The sequence below is a fragment of the Anabrus simplex genome, chromosome 3 (genome assembly GCF_040414725.1).
Source record: "Anabrus simplex isolate iqAnaSimp1 chromosome 3, ASM4041472v1, whole genome shotgun sequence".
NCBI lineage: Eukaryota > Metazoa > Arthropoda > Insecta > Orthoptera > Tettigoniidae > Anabrus > Anabrus simplex.
This window is the reverse complement of record NC_090267.1, coordinates 447,876,865-447,895,562: the sequence shown is the minus strand read 5'-3', so window position 1 is coordinate 447,895,562 and position 18,698 is coordinate 447,876,865.

Genomic DNA, 18,698 nt, shown 5'->3' with positions numbered 1-18,698 from the left:
ATGGAAGGGGATTTCGAGAGACATTTCAAGTGCAGATTCAACACATGGTACCTCCCCGCTCGCATTTGATGAAAGTACGGATGTAGTCGATTACGCTGCGCGGTGTCGACATGAAACTGCACGTTACGGAGGAATTCTTAGATGCTGAACCGCTGGATTACACCGCTGGACAAGCTACATTCAGTGGTTTCAGACGGCGCGCTGCTAATTTTTGGGCGAGAGCAGAGCCTCGTTTCTCGGTTAAAAATTAAAGTGAAATGTGCATTGGGGAAGGACGTGGTGACTATTTACTGTTTTGTTTTTTTACCAAGAGTCACTCTGTGCCTCAACAGTGGAACTGGAATCTGTTATGAAAGTTGTAGAGACGTGTGTAGATTTTGTCCGGCATCACGGTGTTAAATATCATCAGTTCAAAAGGTGTTTAAATGATCTCGAAGCGGCTTACCGTGACGTACTCTACCACAGCATTGTTCACTGGTTACGTCTGCAAAAAAGTTCTTGACGTGTTTTTGGCTATTCACGAAGATATCGCTATCTACCTGAAAATAAAAAGACGGGCTGAGCAATGTCTGTCTGATCCAACATGGGGAGCAGACTTGGCGTAACTTGCATATATAACAATGCACCTAAACCACCTGAATACTTTAATGCAAGGGAAAGATCTATTGGTCGTAGATGTGTACGATAAACGCAGAGGGTTCACAGAAAAGTTACCTTTATTTGAGAGGTAGATTCAAAATATAGATTTAACGTTTTTTACTCATTTTGCCTCTTTAAACATGCCTCCTGAGACCTATTTGAACAAATACCTAAAGGAGGTCATGAGGCTTCTCCAGTCTTTTGAAATGAAGTGCCAAGAGCTCGATGTTTATGGGAAAATAAGTGCGATTATTCAGCACTCCTTTCTCAGTTACCCCTGTTGACTACCCGCCATCAACGCAGTTGGAAACAATATACTTACAGAATTCTACTCTACCAAAAGACATATATTACAACACTCTGGATGTGCCGCGATGGTATCGTTTACTGCGCAAAGAAACCTCTCACAGGCTACACAAGAACGCAGCACAGCTCATGTGAATACTTGAGACCACATACTGTTCAGAATAACTTTTCTCGGCCATGAACCGAATAAAATACTCGAAGAAACAACACTGAAAAATGCTATGCGCATTGTTTCAGCAAAATACATTGACTCCAGATATATCAACACTTGTGCCTTCAGTCAACCGTGTATCTTCTGATACCCAATAAAAATATTGTATTCTGTACCTTGAACTTGTCTTATGAATATCTCCTACAATCCCACATCCAGAGTGATCCAACTCCATTCTACAGTATTCTCCGTCACCAGTATCCACCACGCCGTGACGACAGCTTACCCCAGAGCAGAGCTGTATTGCATGTTGCAGGCGTACACACGCAAGGCGGTGAGTACGCCGCCACTCACAGGCGAGCAGCTTGGCTGGAAAATTCTGCTCTAGGGGACATCAGACACCAGAGAAAGCAAATAGATTTGTGTATATGTTATGTTCTTAATTTTGATGCCAACAATATTTAAATTAAGTTTTAACTCCCTACATTGTTTCTGAAGTTGGTAAGTGTTATGAAATAGATTTTCGTATGTTTACTCTCCTAAGGAAGACTAATTTGTAACCGAATCAAGAGAACGATTTCAGTTTTAACTCTTCCACTCCATATAGACAATGAATCGCCAAAATTATTCTTCGTGCCATCAAATGTTTCTCAGCTACCATCTTCTTTACTGTTGTAACAAATTAGAAAATTCCTTTCTCTCAAGCTCTTTTTATACAATATAAATTTATGTGTGTACATATGATGAGTAGGCCCGTAGGCTGGTTTGATCGTCAACAGCTCCTCTGATAGCTGTCGTAGACGGTCTAGCCGTAACTGAAAAGGCATTCTAGCGAAATGAGGGGTGATGTAATTTCCCGTCGCTCTCCTCACCAGAAGTTGCTATTTCTTATCAGTCTGCCAAGCCCACTAAAATTTATGCTACCAACCAACTCCATGAGTGTATATACATATGCACTTAGCCCTCTAAGAAGCAAGTGAAATTGAAATAATGATTATGTAACTATGATGTTTTTATTCCATATTGCGTGAAAGTTACCTTTCTTGTCCAATTAACACATTATCAGTATTAACGTCCTATAAAGAGTACAAAAACCCTAATATTTAGTCTTTGTTTTGCTGTGCAGTCCTTGGAGCTAAATTTATGTTGAACTTGCCCTGTACACATGAGGAGTTTGATATACAGTACCTCCTCCAGTCTCTTCGGTGGCCCACTTATCCACTTACTTACGCTCGTCTGTCCTTGCGTCCCGAGCTTATTTCTCACCTCTATTCGTTAGCGGGCGAGCAAGTTATCTGTGGGAATTAGAGTACATTTTTTAATAATTGACTTTACGTCGCTCCGAAACAGACAGTTCTTACGGAGACGATGGGATATGAAAGCGCTAGGTGTGGGAAGGAAACTTCCGTGGCCTTAATTAAGGTACAACCCCAGCATTTTCCTGGTGTGAAAATGGGAAAACATCTTCAGGGCTGCCGACAGTGGAGCTCGATCACACTATTTCCCGAATGCAAGCTCGCAGTTGCGCGCCCCTAACCTCACGGCCAACTCACTCGGTAATTAGAATAATACATGAATATATAAATATACAAGGAAATGTAGCTCGAAAGGTAATAAAATATTGGTCGAAATTACGGAGGGGAGGGATATATTTTGCGTCATAACCCGACTTTTTACGACATATCATTGATGTCTTAAATTTGAAGAATATTTATCACATTATACTAATCACTTACGTAATTTCTCTTAATTCTGTTATAAATACTGACATAGTGCATGCATATGAGCTTTAGAATACATGATTCTTCTTAAAACTGCCTTAGGTCTCTTAATAAATTTCTGAACTAGATTTATGTTCAAAACACTGGCCTTGTTGAACGGGTTGTAAGGTTAACATTTTTTCCACAATTCGTTTTCGGAAATCTTTGATCTAAATGGAGCTTTTGTCCTTGTAAATATGCTAAAACATAGTCTCACAGTCGACATTGCTATGTGGGAATGATAACATAAAAAGCACTACGTTAGAGATTTTGTCATATTTAAGAACACCATCAGCTGATTTCATCTGCCTTGCTTGCGCCGACTGAAAATTAATTCTCTCCAGGTACTTAAATAAGGAGGAAAAATCTGGGATTTTCAAAAGTACAGGAATACTAAATATGTTCTCAAAATCTGGAGACAAATCAGGTGGAAGGACCAAATCTAGGGTGTCTCCCGCTTAAATGGGCGAGTTGGTAGTCTGAATTTAGCATACCAACACCAGATGAAACACTTAAATAATGATTACTGGCTAATAAAAGTTAAAATGATGCTTGATAGGACAGGAATGGGAGAATAAAGAAATTTAGAACAAACATTAGAAATTGTGAAAGGAAATAACGTTTAGAGTGAAATATATTGAGAAACAGATGATAATGGTGGAATGTAACACTAAAGAAACATTATCGGAATTCTGTGAAATTATTCCAAAAATTTCAATAAATAAAGAAAGCCTTCGAAACAGAGAATTAAGAGGTTAATGGTGTTATATGCGAATATAGGTCAGAGAGAGAAACATGACAAAATCCTTCGTTTATTTTATGGAGAAATAATGCAAGAAGAGTCATCTATTGAGAGTTTGTAGGGAGACAGATGCTATCAGAGTGAAATATCAGGACAGGGAATATGCTCTAAACCAAAACTAAAAATAGAGAAGAAATGTCCATATAATTGTTAAATGATTAAATAAAATAGAATTACACCGGGAAGAACAGTAAGTATACTTGTGTATTAATAATATATAACAAAAGGAAATAAAAAAATAAAACAAGCACTAACGAAAATAATGAAGGGAAAGATACATTCTCCGCCTCTGTGGTGTAGTGGTTAGTGCAATTAGCTGCCACCCTCGGAGGCCCGAGTTCAATTCCTGGCTCGGCCTCGATATTTGAAAAGTGGTACGAGGGCTGGAACGGGATTCACTCAGCCTCGGGAGGTCAACTTAGTAGAAGGGAGTTCTATTCTCCCCCTCAACCATAATTGAAGTGGTTTTCCGTAGGTTCCCACTTTTCCTCCAGGCATATACCGAGGTGGAACCTAACTTAAGGCCACGGCCACATCCTTCCTCGTTACTATCCTATCTCTTGCAATCTTCCCATCCCCACAAGGCATCTGTTCAGAATAGTAGGTGAGGCCCCCTGGGCCAGTTACAGGTCCTCTTCTCGGATTGTATCCCCGACCCAATTACGTACGCTCCAGGACACTGTTCTTGAGGCGGTAGAGGTCGGATACTCGCTCAGTCCGAGAGATAAACAAACTCTGGGCGATAACTGATTAAGAAGGAAAGAAAGGAAGAAAGAAAGAAACATATTTCTCTTAGAATATGTAACAATGTATTACATCAAGAACGAAACGAAAACCTGGGGGAGGGGAATGGAATGGATATAATTACTGGTAGGTTTAAATATAACACTTAATGTAGCAATACAGGGTTTCTCATACAAACCCCGACCGTCCAGCGGTGATTTTACACTCCCGGGTCTAAGCAACAGTACGGGAGGCGCGCGCATACTTCTTGACCTAGCAAGGAGTTTGCACGTGTTCGACCTGGCATCAGTAGCCAGTCTGCATCTTAGCTGTTAACAAGGTGAGACAGTTATCATTGCAACACTGCATTTTCGTATGTAAAAGTTATTTAAAATGCGAGTGGGATCGACGGATATGCGATACATTTCTTCAACAATTTCCTGGTGAAGCGCCACCTTCACGAGTATAGATTCACGCAAGTGTAAATACATTTGAAACTACTGGCTCAGTGATCAATAAAAACATGGGCGCACACGAGCAATTTTAACACAGGAAGGCTAGTTAACATTAGTGCGAATCTTGAACAGTCACCGAATAAATCACTCATAAAATTAGCACAACAAGTAGGGGTTTCAGTTTCTTCTGCACACAGAGCTACAAAGCTGTTACACATCAAACTGTACAGCTTTACACAGGCCCATTGTTTGAAACCTGCTGATCCAGCCACAAGAGTGACATACTGTAAGCAGTCATAACACTAGATTTGGTGTGCAAAATATCCTAAAATATTTATGAAGCCCCCCATTATGAAGTACGACACTTGCAGCATATTTTATAAGCTAAGATTTCATGTAAGATTGTATACACGCTTAAAGCAGGGCGGCCGCGCGCGACGGAAGCTGGGCTGAGGCAGCTGTCTTAGCGCAGAGAACAAACACCGTGCGTTCGGTCTGGGTTTATAAGAGAGATCCCTGTAGATTATTAGTGGAATCAAAATAATGTAATGCATGTATGAAACCAATGCTCTCTTCCCGTTTCAGACGATCCGGAACGAGGGGATGGCAGTGTTCTATTCTACACTCATGTTCATAAAAACCAGAACACCTTGAATAGAGATAGGAAGTTCATATTCTCAGGACATGTGAATTTGTATGTTCTTAAGAAATATTTAGCAATTTGAATCATGTCGGTCCTCAGGTTCGAGGTCCACATCGATATCTCGGCCCACCACCACCGACTGGTAAAATGTGCCTGCGTCTCTAGTTGTCCCTATAAACCGAGGTTAACAGATCAGACGTGCAAGATGCCTCGCAGAACCAGAACCGTACTGTCAAGTGAGTAGTTTGAAAGAGGGCGCATTATTGGCATGAGAGAACGTAATGCATCCATGCTCGTGTGGGACGAAGTGTGTCGGCAATGCAACCAGTGTTAATAGAACGGTTCACAGAAGGCCATAGAACACGACGAGATGGATCTGGTAGCACCATCCACACCAACCTCCAAGAAGAGGGACACCTCGTTCGAATGTCATTGCAGGACAGATCTGCATCCATCTCGCCTCTGGCACAACACTGAAACAGTGCAACACATCATACACTATCGGGAATGACAGTCCGTCGCGTTTATTACGGTCTGGGTTATTGGCGTGTCGTCCACATCTCCGCCTAACTTTGAATAAAGTGCATAAACATGCTAGACTGCAATGGTGTATGGAACGACGTCACTGCGGACAGGAATGGCAGCAGATAGTGTTTTCGAACGAATTCAAGTTCTGTTTGTTTGAAAATGATGGCCGCATTTTGGCTCGTGGCATACAGGGGAAGAGGCATCACATTCAGTGATACAACCACAAATCACAGTTGGTGCGTGTCCAGGGCACTGTGACCAGCTTGACCTACGTGAATGACATCCTGCGACTCGTAGCCATACCCTTTGTGTACGACACCCCAGACGCGATATTTTAGCAGGACAATGCGCGGCTACATGTTGCTGCACGAACACGTGCGTTCTTGTTGCTACAGGATGTCATACTGTTGCCCTGGCCCGCCTGATCACCGGAGTTGTCGCCAATCGAAAATGTGTGGGATATGGTGAAAGGACGGGCGCGCACTGTGACCCAATGCCTACAACCAAAGATGAACTGTGGAACCAGCTCAATGCAGCATGGATGGCTATACCCCAGAGGGCCATTCGTGCCTTATACGCGTCGATGCCATCACGCATGGAACAAGTTATCTGTCTCCATGGAGGACCCAGTACCTACTAGTCACCTAGGTGACTGAAATGCTAATCGTTTCTGCAGAACATACTAATGAACATGTCCTGTGAATAATAACTTCCTATCTCTAGTATTTCAAGGTGTTCTGTTTTTAAGAACATGAGTGTATTCGAAGTTATCTGTCCACGTGGGACTGTATCGCTCAATAGTAGTAAAATATTCTTGAGTGTGAAGACGCTGAATTGCTAGATTACGTCACTAAGGTTCATCCGCCATTATGTTGATGCGTGCGAATGTGCACGAGTCGGCCCCGCGAAGGTACTGGAACATTGGCAAACAAACGGTGCTTGCCCGAGGCCACCGTGCAATTGCAGGTGGGCCCTGATAAAATGATTACCCTTTATAAGGTCCATAAATGAGTTAAACTTTACATCTTTTCTCCAGTGGACAAGGTTTTCCATAGCAGCAAATATTGTACATATGAACTAGAAGCTGTGGGGCAATTTCAACAATATGAACATTTTGCCTCCCCGACCTCCAAGTGGAGTACCTTCCCATTCAGTAATTAGAATTGAAATTAATTGGCATTCAATATAATTGAGGCATTAAAATGAATCTGATACTGACTGGGATAACAAGGCTATGTTGACGTTGTATCATTATGTTTATGGCAGGATTACGATAATATTAAGAAAATATTCAGTCTAGGACGTACATTTCACTGAACAGAGCACATAATTGATATTAATAAAGCTTTGTGTCTGTATTCTAATCATATTAGTGATATTATATGTCTCATAGTAAGGACAGCACCAGTGTATTTTAAGACAACTCGCTGCCAGTAAATGTGTTAATGATCAGCTCTTCCCGCCTTGAATCTAACTATACGAATCGCTGGATTACATTACAAAGGTTCATCCGCCATTATGTCGATACATGAGAATCCTATATTAAAGAAATCCTATAATGAAATTGAGAACAGAGCTGAGAAGCTATTAGGATGTGCTTTCTACCAGCGGGATGTTATTTTAAGTGAAAACAAAGTGTCGAACCAGAGGTTGCAATTGCTCACAAGCTGTCAAATCATCAGTGTACGGTAGACACTCTTGCTTCAAAGTCTGCTTCAACAAACCTAAGCAGCTTCTTCCTATTCCTTCCCGTTTTATGACTTTCTACTGTAATTCATTTTCAAGCCGATGTTGAACACTGGACGAGTTTGCCGTGCGGTTAGGGGTGCGCAGCTGTTAGTTTGCATCCGGGAGATATTGGGTTCGAACCCCACTGTCGCAGCCCTGAAGATGGTTTCCCATGGTTTCCCATGGTTTCCCATTTTCACACCAGGCAAATACTATGACTATGCCTTAATTGAGGCCATGGCCGCTTTCTTCCCACTCCTAGACCTTTCCTGACCCACCGTCGCCATAATACTTGTCTGTGTCGGTGCGACGTAAAGCAGCGTGTGAAAAGAACCGTTAAACAAATCTTGTGACGGTCTTCTTCCCAGCCTAACTTCTGTATTATTATTATTATTATTATTATTATTATTATTATTATTATTATTATTATTATTATTATTATTATGCTTCGGCCATATATGAACCACCCTATTTAAGCCATTTTCTGTCTTGAGTTTTAGTATTCGCCCAGTACTCCCGCATCGTTCTTTGGTGAGTTTCCTTGCGTTCTTCGGTTTGGTTCGAAAACTCTGTAGACCTTCATATTTCTTCTTTAAAGGGTCACGTTGTAAGATGTCATCACATAAGATCCCCAATTCTTGTATATACTTTTCCTCCTCTGTGAATCAAACCCTTCTAGTTTTCTTGTTCAGAATGTAGGCAAGGATTCGAGTGGGCAATCTTTGTGGTCTCGTTCTAGTTAAGTGATAATAGAAAGAAATCCTTCTTTTCCTAATAATATCTGTTATTTTCTACATTTTCAGATATAGTTCATAATTATTATTGTTATCGTGACACACCTGGGTTCCGTGGTTCAAATCCCGGTCACTCCTTGTAGGATTTTTGCTGAACAAAGAGTGGGTGGGACAGGTTTTTCTCCGTGTACTCCGGTTTTCCCTGTCATAATTTATTCCAGCAACATTCTCCAACTCTCCAATATCATTTTCATTTCATGTGTCAGTCATTAATCATTGCCCCTGAAGGACTGCGACAGTCCTCCCCAGCCGGTACAATTCCTAACCTGGCCGCTAGATTCCCTTCACCCCTCATTCCATCTCTGAACCGGTCAGATGACTGGAAAACATTTTACATTGTTACAATGAACTATGAATTTGTAGATTTTTATGTTAGTGGAGTAATTCTCCCAAAAAAGAAAGATATATGTTAGTATGGCTGCAATTACTATTTTCCAATATTTATTACACCTTTCATTAATTTTTTTAGATGTAATAACCAATAACATTATTGTTATTATTAAACACAATGTTCAGGAAAATACAAAATAATGCATTTAGCAACTCATTCTGCAACTATTTCTCCATCAATGGCTGTAGGGTATTACAATATGTTATTCGAATATACTCTTTGAGTTCTCCTTTGATGTTGATTACGCAAAATAATGAGGAATTCTCCAGAGATGAGAAGCAGCACATTCTTTTTTACAACGGCTGTTAAACTCCGGCCTTCATCTTGTCAGCCAGTCACAAAGCACTGGATTGGGATGGTCTGGATGCCTCATTAGAGCTAGGATAATGAGATCAAAACGCAATACGTCTTCAGCGAGGCGCTACCCCCTACATTTGCATGCAAATGGCAGTTCAATAGAACTGGAAGCTACCTTGAATTTATTATTGATTTTTTCCCTTTTTTAATAACTTTTCTTCTTCCTTGATTAATTAGGAAGTTTAGTGTAATTTCTAATCCATTATTCATGACCTCATGACTTACAGAAATACCTCCAGTTCTTGACTATAATTTAATAATAGCTGCTACGGGAAAGGAAAGCTCCCAATAATTCTGAATTTAACTTAATAATATTCCATCTTGTCTGAAGTACAATTTATTGACAATCTGCAAAAAATGAAGGCAAGTACGTTGCGATAAACAATCTTTTTTTATAACAGGATCCTTGAAAAACTTTTCGTAGCGATTGATTCAATGAAGCCAGTCCAGAGCAAACCGTCCAACTGAAAGCAATTATTTTTAACAATTTTTATAAATTTTAATCAATTCAGTTAGGTCTTTTATTGATGATGGGATAGGAAAAGATGCAGCCATGACCTAGTTTAATATAGTACAGTCCTAGCAAGTTTCTGTTGTGAAAATGGAAAACCACGGAAAACCCACTGCAAGCTCTAACCAATGAAAACTGCGTAGCCACAGAGCAACTACTCAATTTTCATTTGTGTTTTTTACAAGTTACTTTACGTTTTTCCGACACAGATAGGTTTTATGGCGACGATGAGACAGGTAGAAAACGGCCTTGGCCTTAAGTGAGGTAAATCCACACCATTTGCCTGGTGTGAAAGTGGGAAACCACGGAAAACCATCTTCAGAGCTGCCGGCAGTGGGGTTAGAACCCACTATCTCCCGAACGCAAGCTTACGGGTACGCGTCCCTAAACGCATGGCCAAGTCGATCCGTACAACTGTTCAAGCTTTTGTTAATTTGATAACTGCCACAATTCATACAATGGTGTTCTTGTTCTTTTTTTCATCTCTGTAGAATTGCTCATTATTTTGTGTAATTAACATCAAATGAAAACTCAAAGAGTATTTTCGAATTAAATATTGTAATACCCTACAGCCACTGATGGAACAATAGTTGCAGAATGAGTTGCTAAATGCATTCCTTTGTGGTTACATTAATATTGTGCGTGCCAATCCAGCTGATGAGCCCGAATGGCACGTCTGGGCGAAACTCTGCAAATGCACACGGCCTAACCACCCAAAAACAGGTTCTATTCCCGTGATTCTAAGATCTGCGGCCGTGAAAGCCTTTTTTGATAATAACATTAATGTTATTGGTTATTAGTCCTATAGTCGAGTGGGGATGGTAGATTACATCCACGGTATCCCTTACTACTTCTATCTTCTTTATCTCCTCAATCTTAGATGGTCGTCTGGTTCTTTTTTTTTTTTTTTTTTTTTTTTTTGCTATTTGCTTTACGTCGTATCGATAGATCTTATGGCGACGATGGGATAGGAAAGGCCAAGTAATTGGAAGGAGGCGGCCGTGGCCTTAATTAAGGTACAGCCCCGGCATTTGCCTGGTGTGAAAATGGGAAACCACGGAAAACCATCTTCAGGGCTGCCGACAGTGGGGCTCGAACCCACTCTCTCCCGATTACTGGGTACTGGCCGCACTTAAGCGACTGCAGCTATCGAGCTCGGTGGTCGTCTGGTTGGAGTGCAGCAACGTCTTCCTCACGATACATGTATTCCGCCCACTGCTAACTACTTTTCTGTTGCCTGAAGTGGTCCATTCTTCATTTCCTTCATTAAATTCTTTTCTTGGTCTTCTTCTTCTCCTTCTGACCTCCATCTTTACCTCCATCAGATTGGTGCACCAGTGTGATTGTCTTTGCAGGTGACCTATGAATCGATTCCTTCCAATTTTCAATACTTTTACCAGCAGGCATTTCTCATTCACGTATGGAAGTGACAGAAACTGGTAACCCGGAGGGGATATCAACTTTGGAGCGCTGTTTATCACTATAGTATCCATGGCTGAGTATGGCATAACATTCACTTACTGTACTTGTTACAGGCTCTTTATTTTCATCCTTATACCTGACCTGCCTTGGTCAAATGTTATTTTCATCCGAAACGAATGTATTAGATTTGCGAAACCTGGGAAGTGTATCAGTTTAGTATCCTTCGTAGCCTTCTCCTCACTCTTGGAGGTGTCGAAATTCTTGCAAACTTTCCCGCCGATTAAACTGAATGATTGCCTAGTCACAATCCCCCTTAAAATAAAAGTTACCACTATCAAAGGTAGATATCTGAGAATTTTAAATCAACCCTGATGAATGAGGTAGAATTTGAGCTTGGGATCATGCAGCTCCCGAGTGATGAAGGAAAGACAGAAAGGAAAAATATAATATTTATATGATCATCGGTTAATAATCCAGAGGCCGAGAAAATGTCATGTTCGTAGAAGTGAAGGGCTGAATGATTAGTCCTATAGTTGGCCGTTTGTGTTCCCAGACATTAACCTACTCTTTATTTCTAACATAGACTCTATGAACTTCTGATATTTCCAGATATTTCTACACTTCCCAATGGGGTACAGAAACGATACTTTACCGGATGAACTAAGCACTTCACATAATATATTAAACTAGCAAGTATACCCGTGTTTCTCTACGGTATTGTACATTGTATACGTATTTCTACGTAAATTGCTGTACTCTCAGTGAGTATGATTTTATTACATTGCACGTCTCTTAGCGTTATCCGAGAAACACAACGGGCAGGTTCCCATACGTTGTTTCTCAAGTAAAGTGCGAGTAGGGGAGTTTTCATCATAATAGAAGACCCATTTTCTACTGCCCGTAACAGTCGTGTTTGGGAATATTGAGTATAGTGCCTTGCCTACTCTCATTCACAATCGTGTACGGGAGTTTCTGCTATAATGGCAGGCTCACTTGCCTACCGCCATTCACAATCGAGTTGGGTAATTTCATTACAATGGCAGGCTCCCTTCCCTACTACCAGTGATTTGGAGAGTTTTAAGTACAATGGCAGGCCCCACTTTCTACTTTCAGACACATTCCATTGATGAGATTTCATTATAACGGTAGGTCCCTTTCGGACTGCCAATCAAAATTGAGTTGTGATGTTATCATTATAATGACGCGCCCCTTTCTTAATTCTAATCACAATCGAGGTGGGGAGTTTTTATTATAATGATAGGCACACTTGCCTACTGCCAGTGAACTTAATTTTGATCATTGTATATTAAAATACAGTCAGTGTCCTGACGTCTGCAGTGATATTTATGACTTTATAGGGAAGTATTTAGAGTTTCGATGCAAAGATATACCACATCCACCCTCTATTTTGGAATATTTCTTAAAATATAAAAGTTCAAACAGAAATACTTCGTGCATTAATGCATTTATTCTGTCTGAACATAACAAAAGTGCTCATATGAAATTCCAGTTGAAATATTTCACTCTGAACGTTTTCCCTCCCTCCTGTAAAATTTTACTTCTTGGATTTGATCCCTTTCGAAACTATGTTTCTCAAATGAAGTATTACCTGCCTTGAGCAGCAGCGTTAAATATGCTACCATCTTGCGATTAGACAGATGTCGGAGAATAAGTCTTTCATTGGCTCAAATTATGACACAGTTGTATACGAGTTCGGACAACATGATCAATTTGACAAAGTAGCAGTGAGTTAAATGGGATATGAGTACTCAATAACAATAAACAAAAAACACCAAAATACTCCATGGCACAGAGAACCCCTTAAGGGTGTTATATTGCCAATATTGCCAACGCTGTTATCAAACCGTATTGCTTGACATTGTTGATGAGTTCGATGCCTCCTCTATCATATCAGGCTGAAATAAACCACATTCTATCTCTCAGTCCAAGAATTTAAATCATTGGATGAAGAGGGAGTGGAACCCAGATCCTCTGCTTAAGAGGCAGGTACGCTACTCCTAATCAACGGGGCTGGCAGGTAACATGAACGAGACATAAAATAATCTCAGAAGCAAAATGATTGTAATCGCTGCGAGCTTATAATCACTTGAAGTAGGCTAAGCTTACTCACATGTGCACAAATTATAAAGCTACTATTTGTTACAAAACAGTATCAGTAAATCGTTCCTTGCTCTTTCGCTGTTTGCTCAGATTTATTAACGGAATTATAATCACATACTAAGGCCCGTATCCCCCAACGTGAGTAAACGCTTTTATATTGGATTAAAGCTAAAAAACAGAGATAACAGTTAAATTTGTATTCACCAACAGCATTATCTCAGGTAATGGGTATTATCCCGCTTTAAAATTTTACCGTAGAATGGTCAGGAAATCTACGATAGCCTTTATAGATGGCAGCTCGTAGGCGGCTGAAATATTTGAATCGTTGGTTGCAGAAAAGGGATTAAGTTCACATTTTTATGAAAATGAGTTAAGACTATTTCCAGAACCCCTAAAGATATACGCATCAATGAACACAGAAAGGAACTTGAGTCCGACATGTCTAATGTATTAAATGCTACGCTCATTTTCCTGTTGAGTGCAGAGAGGTCTGCAGTAGAGGACTGGAATACTTTCTGCAATCAATTGTTGCCATCCATGTAAATTAAATTATTTACTCTCTTATAGCAATACTCTGTTTCATTTTAGTATTTATTACTTCGTAATTTCATTGTTAGTAATAATTCTATTTCAATAGGTGATCGGTATTCAACAGTGCTAACATTCCTATATCTCACATTCACAAGTTCGAATTCTGTCCTGATAAGGTAGGCATTGTCATGGCATATCAATACATCAGGGGATTATATTTTCATACATTCTTGCTACGATTATCAGAGTAACCCATCAAACTACCTACTCAGTTTACCTATCCTGAAAACTACGTACCCATTAAAAGCAAAAGGATGCCAGATATAAAGAAGTCAGTCCAGTATGTTCCAGAAGAACCCCAACAATTCTTGCGCTCTATTCTTCAATGACCAACAGTGGAATGAACAATATGCGAGTAAATAATGTTTGGCTGATGTGGATTGGTTCTTTTTGTACTAGCGAATTATATTGGTGTTTTTTTCTTTGCTAGTTGCTTTACGTCGCACCGACACAGATAGGTCTTATGGCGACGATGGGGGAGGAAAGGGCTAGGAGTGGGAAGGAAGCGACCGTGGCCTTAATTAAGGTACAGCCCAAGCATTTGCCTGGTGTGAAAATGGGAAACCACGGAAAACCATCTTCAGGGCTGCCGACAGTGGGGTTCGAACCTATTATCTCCCGAATACTGGATACTGGCCCCACTTAAGCGACTGCAGCTATCGAACTCGGTATACTTCGAATTTTGTAGGAGATATTCAACATTGGACATTCCTGTGTCAACGTGTTTGTGTTCAAGATAATACATGCATGTTGTATCCATTTTGATTTAAAGTTGGTATCAATATTGAAAAATAAATCTTATACTCTGTGTGTTGTGGAAAAAATGACTAATAACGTCAGAGAAAAATGTGTTGAATTAGCTACTGGTACATGGGTAAAAGGATTTATTTTGGTTGAATACATTTTCATTGGGTATTCCATGACACTTAACATCTTACATAATTAACTAAGCGTTTTGAACTGTTGATTTCAGAAAGGACTTAAGTCAAGAAGTTTTAAAAATTATAGCATACATATTACACAGGAAATTACTATGATTTCGTGTTTATTCGGTGAGTATATATGTATATCCTTAAATTAATAAAAATAAGTTATTTTAATGTTACGCAGAAATTGCTAAACAGTTATTTTTAGTTTTTAGGTTTTTTGAACATAAGTCTTTTCTGCAATCAACGATTCATTTAAGTGCCAAAAAGTGACAGCGACAGGGAATATGACTAAGATTATGTAATGAAACGTGCTAGGTGAGTAAAAAAAACACTGCATGTTTTGAGGACTACGATGGCTCTGATTTTGAAACACATTGGTTAGCTAAAGCTTTGACAATGTAAGTGTTATCCATGATCGAACATAACTTGAAATTCCCAACACCTAGGTAGGCCTAAGAAGAACAGTCGATTATAGCTAATATCTTGTTGGGTATACGGCTGTTCTTTTATTGAATGAATAAGGAATATTACCTCATATTTGAGTGAAATATATAACGTGTAAGCTATAATTTATTTACATATTCTCTATGATGTTAATGCTTTCTACCACTATATTCAATAACAATTATTTCCCTTGGAAAGTCATATTAGGCTTCTTTCTTCTTTTCTGATAAACAGCGGACATAATTTACCATACATTATTAGCAACTACTACTAAAATATTTTCATTCCTCCCCTGAAGGAGGAGGCGGGCCACCTAGACGGTGACGCCGTCTCTCAGGTCAGGAGATTTGTTACGGTGAAGGAGGTGTGTGGAGAAGGTGAGAGGGTTAGCGACCGTGGCCTATACTAGGAACGGTCCCAGCATTCGCCTTAGTGCAGGAGAATGGAAAACCATGGAAAATCATTATCATGACAGCTGACGGTGGGGACCAGCCCCTATCTGTCTCCCAAATGCAGAGGCGTAGAGCCACGGCAGAGCCGCGGCCACCCGTCCGCTACTCGGTTGGTCGGTCGGAGTGCGGAGCCGTCGTACGAGCTGAAGCCACTCTGCTACCGCCGACTTATTAGCAAGCATCCAACGTACAAAAGCAGCAGCACGCTTTTCCGTGCATCGGTACGAAAACTTTAAGGTTCAAATTCAGATTGAAACGAAAACTTAATTTTGGTAAACCGAGATAATAAATGCTGTGATGATTACAGAAGTGAGCGTTATTACATTATAAATCCACAGCCTGTTTCCAGATTTCAACCGGGTCAGGAATGGAATGATTGAAGCCCCCATCTAGCGGTGAGGACAGGAATTGTGCCGGCTGTCGAAGCCTGTCGTAATCCTCTGGGGCAATGATTAATGACTGACAGATGAATTGAAATGATACTGGAGAACGGTTCTGGAATGAAAGATGACACGAAAATCGGTGTACCCGGAGAAAAGCCTATGCCACCTCCGCTTTACAAATCTCGCATGGAGGGACCGGGATTTGAACAACGGAACCCAGCGGTGAGAGGGCGGCGTGCTGCCGCCTGAGCCATGGAGGCTCTAGAACTGAGCGTTATCGGAGATATATAGGCCTATATTATCTGAGTTTTGTAAATGAAAACTGATGCCTGTTGTTTAGAGTGACCTAACATCTACGGTCGTCGGCCCAAGTGTAAATAAAAGTAACTGAATACGGGCATGAGGGATATCTAGGCAGAGAAAATTATACTGGTAAAGGTTACTGTGGACTGGCTCGTATATAATATTCCAAGTATTAAGATATATTTACTCACAGCAAATAAATACTTAAGTATTGACAAATCTGCTCTTAAATCCTTGGATGAGCAGGGATTGGAACCCAGATGCTTTGGGTTACACCACGAGGGTTGTTGGTGCATTCAAACGGCAAGACCTTATCTCAGTTTATGTCCGGCTCCATAGCGTGCTGGCCTTCGGTTACAGGGGTCCCGGGTTCGATTCCCGGCAGGGTCGGGAATTTTAACCATAATTGGTTAATTTCACTGGCAGTTGGGCTGGGTGTATGTGTCATCTTCATCATCATTTCATCATCATCATCATCATCATCACGAAGGGCAGGTCGCCTTCGGGAGTCAAATCAAAAGACCTGCATCTGGCGAGTTGAACTCGTCCTCGGACACTCCCGACACAAAAAGCCATACGCCATTATTATTAATATCTCGGTTAATAAAACGTATGCATTTAAATAAGTGAATATTTCAGTTTAATAATGTCCGGCTCCATGGTTAAATGGTTTGCGTGCTGGCGATTTGTGACAGGGATCCGGGGTTCGATTCCCGTCAAGGTCGGGAATTTTAACAATCATTGGTTGTTTCCGCTAGCACAGGGGCTGGATGTGTCTTCTTGGTCATCATTTGACCCTCATTACGAGGCCCAGGTAACCTTCGGGAGTCAAATCGAAAGGCCTGCACTCGGTGAGCCGAACATGACCTCGGACACTTCGGGCACTAAAAGCCATACGCCAGTTTTCTGTTTATTATTATGCACTATCTAGAGTTACATTTGTGTATGTAACAGTAAAGTGTAGTTGTAGGAGTTGAAATATGAGACGTTCATTGCACAAGTTGGAAACCGCTGGTTTTGGTCGTAAGCCAGGAAGCACTGCTATAGGGAGTCCTATATTCACGGACGAAGTGATGTACGTCTCGTTTCAATATTACGCGCTTGGAAGCAGCACAAATTCAGCGGGCAGCACACAAGTGTATACAGGGTGTAACAATAACGTACGAACAAAGTTTGATGACATATTCCTCACACGTAGAAGAAAAAGTTTGTTATATGGACATAAGAACGAAAACACTTAATTTCTCTGTTTAGAACTCATTTTCTAACTACTCTACACACCGGAACAGAACGTACCAGCATACTAAAAGAAAGTCTTTGTTAAAGAAATGTTCAAAATGCCTTCCTTTAGTATTGATACATGCAGCAACCTACCTTCACAGGAGCACATCACTGCATCCGGGATTCAATGAGCCGGCGGGCTGATGCGTGTATCAAAGCTAACGGAGGACATTTTGAACATTTCATGTAAGAAAGAGTTCCTTGCGGTATACTGGCACGTTATTTTCTTCTGTATTTCCCATTACTAATATTCTACGTACGGAGAGTTCTGGAAATAAAATGTTACCGGATCAATATTCACGTAACATACTTTCTTCTTGTACCTACATAATTTTTATATCCTTTATACAAATTTCGTGTAGCTACAACTAGCCTGATCCAGCCCTTATAGGGCAGACCCCAGTCCCAGAGAAAAAGGATTTGACCGTTTAATATTAGAATCCTTCGGTCCAACCGGCAATCGAACCCGCGTCCTGAATGCTGAAAGCCAACACATTGACCACTGGGCCGTGGAATGGGACAGCCACAAGAGTGCTTAGGGACTTGCCCAGTGTACGTGGTCTTTTCTCATTGCAGCGTTATTGCATATCCTGTGGTGCAGACGCATCGGGCGTGTATAAGCCGTATATACAGATTTTCTCTTATAAAACCAGACCGTCTAGCGGCGTTTCTACACTACGACACCTAAGCAGCAGTATGGGAGGGGCCCGCATACTTTTGACCTTGCAAGGAGCGTGCTCGCGTTCGACCTAGCAAGCATCAGTTGCCAGTCTGAATCTCAGCTGTCAACATGGTGAGACAGTTATCATTGCAAGACGGTATTTTTGTAAGTACTGGTAAAAGTTATTTTCAGTTCGAGTCGGCTCGACGGGTACGCTATTAATTTGTTCAGCAATTTCCTGGGGAAATGCCACCTTCATGAGCACGTATTCACGTAATTGTACTCAACAAAAATCATGTGCGCACACGAACAGTTTTAACCCT